The sequence below is a fragment of the Mastomys coucha genome, unplaced genomic scaffold (genome assembly GCF_008632895.1).
Source record: "Mastomys coucha isolate ucsf_1 unplaced genomic scaffold, UCSF_Mcou_1 pScaffold14, whole genome shotgun sequence".
Lineage (NCBI taxonomy): Eukaryota > Metazoa > Chordata > Mammalia > Rodentia > Muridae > Mastomys > Mastomys coucha.
In genome coordinates, this window is record NW_022196896.1 from 51932450 (window position 1) to 51938576 (window position 6127).

Genomic DNA, 6127 nt, shown 5'->3' on the forward strand with positions numbered 1-6127 from the left:
AGCTGTGTACTTCTCTCTCTGCTGCAGTCTATCTGATCCTTCTGTGTCACTTCTTAATCTTGTGCACCTACTTTCTTCTTCCAGATTCCTTCTCTCTGCTGAAAGTTCTACCCTCATTTCCTGCTATTGGCTGTCACTCTTTATTTCAACAAATCATTAGCCAGACAATCTCTTATACCATTTCTAGATTGCCTCTAGGCACAAAGGGCTGTCTGACATTCAAGTATCTGAGCAGGTGTAGAAGAACAAGTATTTAGAAATATAAGGCCAGTGATGAACCATAGAATGAAAGTACCAATATCCTGCCAGCATTTAGCTCTCTGTTGGTACATAATTAAAAATTGGAAGTACAGAGCCATACCTTCACACAATGTAAAAAATGTTTATCCCAACACACAGGATTCCTCAATCTCACTTAATGTTTGACTGTAGGTCTCTGCATCAGCTTTCATCAGTTGCTGGGTGAAGCCTCTCTGATGACAGTTACGCTAGGTTCCTATCTTCAAGTGCAGCAGAATATCATTAATAGAGTCAGGGGTAAGCTCACTTTAACAACATGAGTCTCAAACTGGGCCAATTATTGGTTGGCCCTTTCTTCAAATTCTGCTCCATCTTTTATCCCTGTACATCTTATAGACAGAACAAATTCTAGGTCTAAGCTTAGATGACTGAATTGGTGTCTCAATTCCTCCATTGGAAGTCTTCCCTGATTACAGGAGATGTCTGTTTCAGATTCTATATTCCTCCATTGCTAGGAGTGTTACCTAGGGTCACCCTCATAGATACCTGGGCACTTCTGTTGTTCTAGATTTTCAGTGGTCCCAGAGAACCCTGCCCCCAATACAGTTGTCTCTTCCAGTTCTCTCTCTCTCTCTCTCTCTCTGTCTCTCTCTCTCTCTCTCTCTCTCTCTCTCTCTGTCTGTCTCTCTCTCTCTCTCTCTCTCTCTCTCTCTCTCTCTCTCTCTCTCTCTCTCTCTCTCTCTCTCTCTCTCTCTCTCTCTCCCCTCCACCTCATCAATCCTGTTTCCATCCCCCAAACACTCCCTCAATCCACTCCTAATGTCTAATCTATTTTCCCTTCTCAATGAGATCCAAGTGCCCTCACTACCACCACCACTATCCTCCTTGTTACTTAACTTCTTTGGATCTGTGGCTTTATCATGATTATACTGTACTTCATGACTAATATTTTCTTATAAGTGAATACTTGCCATGATTATCTTTCTGGGTTTGGGTTACCTCACTCAGGATGATTGTTTCCAGTTCCATCTGCTTGTCTCCAAATTTGGTGCTGTTATTGTATGTAGGCTTAGAGTTTTTTCAAATCCCTCTTTAATAACAGTTCTTAAAATCTTCAACCTCCCTTCCAACCTACCATCCACCTGCAGTAGTAGAAAAGAAAGGTTAATAGAAAATAGGGGCTGTGGACTGTTTAGAAATAGTTATTTGGGACTATTCTAATCTTTTTGGCAGCAATCCAATTCATTAGCAAGTCACCAATCCGGAATCAGCAGCAGCAGCCCCATCCACCCAGCAAACACCACTCACAAATCAGTAGCAGCAGGTTGATCCAGGAAAAAAAAAAACAAAAACAAAACACGAGGTTCCATCAATCTGCCCAACTCTGTGGAAGAGGCAAGAAGCCACAGGAATATTGTTAGAAGCTCTTTGGCAAGTTACTATCTGCGAAGTCACCACAGATGCAGCTCAGCAATGCAAGAGCATCATCAGCAAAGATTAGTGAGGTGGAGCAAGGTGAACCAATGCAAGAGTCTCCTTCCATTGTCTGTGGGGTCATATTTATTCTTTCTAAATAGCACATGTCCTCTCATGTGTCTTCTCCAGCAAAACATCCTTTCACCTGTCTGCCCCAGCAAACATCATATGACATAAGTGAGTTTCCAAAGAAACCAGAAATTTCCACTTCAATTGTATTTAATGGTTGAATGATACTCAATTGTGTAAAGGTACACACTTTCTTTATCCATTCTTCAGTTGAGAGACATTTGTGTTGTTTCTAGTTTCTGGCTGCTAGGATCATAGTTGAGCAGGTGTCCTTATGATAGGGTGGAGCATATTTTTAGGAATATGCCCATGAGTGGCATAGCTGAGTCAAGATAGAACTATTCCCAATTTTCTCAGAAACTGCCAAATTGATCTCCAAACTGATTGTACAAATTTGTACTCCCACCATCAGTGGAGGAGTGTTCCTTTTGCTCCACATCTTTACCAGCATGAGCTGTCACTTGAGGTTTTTTTGTTTTTTGTTTTGTTTTGTTTTGTTTTGTTTTGTTTTGTTTAATCTTAGCCATTCTGATGGGTGTAAGATAGAATCTAAGAGTTGTTTTGATTTGCATTTCCCTTGTGACAAAGTTGTTGAAATTTTCATTAAGTGCTTCTCAGCCATTAGAGATTCCAGTGTTGAGAATTCTCTGTTTAGAGCTGTACTCATTTTTAAATTTGGTTATTTGGTTTGCTGATGCCTAGGTTCTTGAGTTCTTAATACAATTGGATATCAGCCCTTTGTCAGATGTGGATTTGGTGAAAATCTTTTCCCATTTTGTCGGCTGCTTCTTTGTCCATGTGTTGGTATCATTTGCAATACAGATGCTTTCCAGTTTCATGAGGCTCCATTTATTAATTGTTGATCTTGGTGCCTGAGCTATTGGCTTTCTGTTCAGGAAGTTGCCTCCTGTGTCAATGTGTTCAAAGATATTCCCACTTTCTCTTCTCTCAGATTGAGGATATCTGGATTTATGTTGAAGTCTTTGATCCACTTGGAATTCGCTTTTGTGCGTAGTGATAGGTATGTCCATTTGCATTCTAATACATGTGAAAGAATAGTTAGAAAAGCACTACTTTGTTGAAGATAATTTCTTTGCTCAGTTGTGTAATTTCGGCTTCTTTGTCAAAAATCAAATGTCCACAGGTGTGTAGATTTACTTCTGGTTCTTCTACTCTATCTCATTGAGCAACCTGCTTTTTTTGTGCCAGTACCAAACAGCTTTTATTACTATTGCTCTGTAGTACAACTTGAAATCAGGGATAGTGACACCTTCAAAAATTCTTTGATTGTACAGCATTGTTTTAACAATCCTACATTTTTATTTGTTTGGTTTGTTTTTCCATATGAAATTAAGTATTGTTCTTTCAAGGTCTGTGAAGAATTATGTTGGAATTTGGATGGGAATTGCACTGAATCTGTAGATTGTTTTGGTAGGCTGACCATCTTTATTTTGTTAATCCTACTGATTTATGAACATGGGAAGACCTTTCTAGCTCCTTCCATTTCTCTCTTTAAAGATTTGAGGTCCTTGTCAAACAGATCGTTCACTTGCTTGGCTAGAATTATACCACAATATCTTATATTATTTGTGGCTATTTTGAAGAGTGATTTTTCCTTAATTTTTTTCTCAGCATATTTATCACTTATATATAGGAGGGCTACTGAGTTTTTTAGTTAAGTTTTTATTTAACCACTTTGCTGAAGGTGATTAATCAGCCTTAGTTCCTTGGAAGTTCCTTAGTTTTGGGTCACTTACGTATACTATCACATCATCTCTGAACAGTCATATTTTGACTTCTTCCTTTGCAATTTGTATCCACTTGATCTCCTTTAACTGTCTTATTGCTACAGCTAAACCTTTTAGTACTATATCGAATAGATACAGAAAAGAATGGGCAACCTTATTCTGTCCCTGGTTTTAGTGGAATTGCTTTAAATTTCTCTCCATGTAATTTATGTTGGCTATTGGCTTGCTGTAAATTGCTTTTGTTATGTTTAGGTATGTCTCCTGTATCCCTGATCTCTCAAAGTCTTTTATCATGAATAGGTATGCATAGTGTCAAGGTTTTATAGTGTCTAATAAAATGATCATCTTTTTTTTTTCTTTCAGTCTGTTTTTATGGCAGATCACACTGACAGATTTTTACATGTTGAAGCATCCCTGAATCTCTGGGATGGAACCTAGTTTATCATGATGGATGATATTTTTGGTGTATTCTTGAATTCTGTTCATGATTATTTTATTGAATGCTTTTGCATCAAGGGAGTTTGATCTCATAATTCATTTCTTGGTTAGTCATAATCTCACTTATTTTCATTATTGCTCTGTTTAGCTTTTGTCTGAATGACTTATCAGTTGGTGAGAGTGGGATGTTGAAGTCTCCCAGTATTAATGTGTGGTTCAATGTGGGATTTAAACTTTAGTAATGTTTCTTTTAAGAATGTGGGTGCCCTTACATTTAGGGCATAGGTATTCAGAATTGAGACATCATCTTGAGGAATTTTTTTCTTTGATTAGTATGAAATGTCCTCCATCTATTTTGATTCATTTTAGTTTATTTAATTTTATTAGATATTAGAATGGCTACCCCAGCTTGCTTCTTGAATTTATTTGCCTGGGAAATCTTTCAATCCCTTTACTCTGACATAATGTCTATCTTGGATATTGAGGCATGTTTCTTGTAATCATCAAGATAACAGATCTTATTTCTGCATCCATTCTGATAATCTGTGCATTTTTATTGGAGAATTGGGTCCACTGATGTTGAGAGATATTTGAAAAGCAATGACTGTTACTTTCTGACATTTTTGTTGTTGCTTTTTCGAGACATGGTTTCTCTGTGTAGCCCTGGCTGTCCTGGAACCCACTCTGTAGACCAGGCTGGCCTCAAATTCAGAAATCTGCCTGCCTTTGCCTCCCAAGTGCTGGGATTAAAGGCATGAGCCACCATGATTTTGTGGTTGTTGTTGGTGGTGGTGGTGGTAGTGGTGGTAATGGTAGTGAAAGTGTGTGTGTGTGTGTTTGTGTAAGTGTGTTTCTCTTTTTTTGGTTTTGCTGGTGTGAAACTTTTTTGTGTTTCTTGTTTTCTTGGGTATAGCTGATCTTTTTTTCTAGTATCTTCTGTTGGGCTGGATTTGTGAATATAATTGTTTAAATTTGGTTGTGTCATGAAATATATTGTTTTTTACATCTATGTTGATTGAACATTTTGCTGGGTATAGTAGGCTAGCCTGTTATCTGTGGTCTCTTAGAAATTTTAAGACATCTACTCAGGCAATTCTGGCTTTTAAAGTCTCTGGTGAGAAATCAGGCTTTATTTCTAATAAAGCTGTCATTGTATGTTATTTGACCTTTTCCCCTTGAGACTTTTAATATTTCTTTGTTCTGTAATTTAGTGTTTTGATATGGGTACCAATCAACACTGATATCCATAGATAAATAACAAAATGATATTTTCTGCCTCAGAGCTTTTCTCCAGACAGGATGGGTGTTAGACAGATTTATTTTCTGGTCCAATTTGGTGCTCTATAAGTTTCATGTACATTTATAGGCAGCTTTTCTTTAGGATAAGGAAATTTTCTTCTATGATCTTTTTTAAAAAACATTTTGTAGGTTCTGGAGCTAGGATAGCTCTCCTTCTTCTATTCCTATTATTTTTATGTTTGGTCTTTCACAGTATCCCAAATTTCTTGGATGTTTTGTGTCAGAAATCTTTTATATTTAACATTTTCTTTGATCAATGTATCATTTTTTTCTATTGTATTGTCTACACCTGAGATTCTGTCTTCCATCTGTTGTATTCTATTGGAAATGCTTATTTTTGTAGTTGCTATTCTCTTTCCTAGGTTTTCCATCTCCTAGTTCCCCTCAGTTTGTGTTTTCTTTAGTGGTTCTATTTCCATTTTCAAGTCTTAAAAAGTTTTATTCATTTCCTTCACCTGTTTGATTTTCTTCCTGTATTTCTTTATGATATTTATTCATTTCCTCTTTAAAGGCCTCTATCATCCTCATAAGTTTGAATTTAAGGTCAATTTCTTGTGCTTCTTGTTCCGGGATATCTAGGGCTTGCTGTAGTAGAATGGCTGTGCTATGGTGGTGCCATATTGCTATGGTTTTTGTTGATTGTAGTCTCACACTGGCCTTCATCCTGTATGAAAGGATGTCCATGGTACCACAGGCCTCCAGGAATCAAGGCAGAGTTGTGTGCCAGAAAATGGAGCACAGGGGTCAGGGTGCAGTTTATAGCTGTTCTGTGTGGTTTACGGGAACTTATCATGCAGGGAATTGGGCAAGGGTCTTATCTGGTTGTCTCTGGCACTAGAAGGTTTCCAGAAATGCAG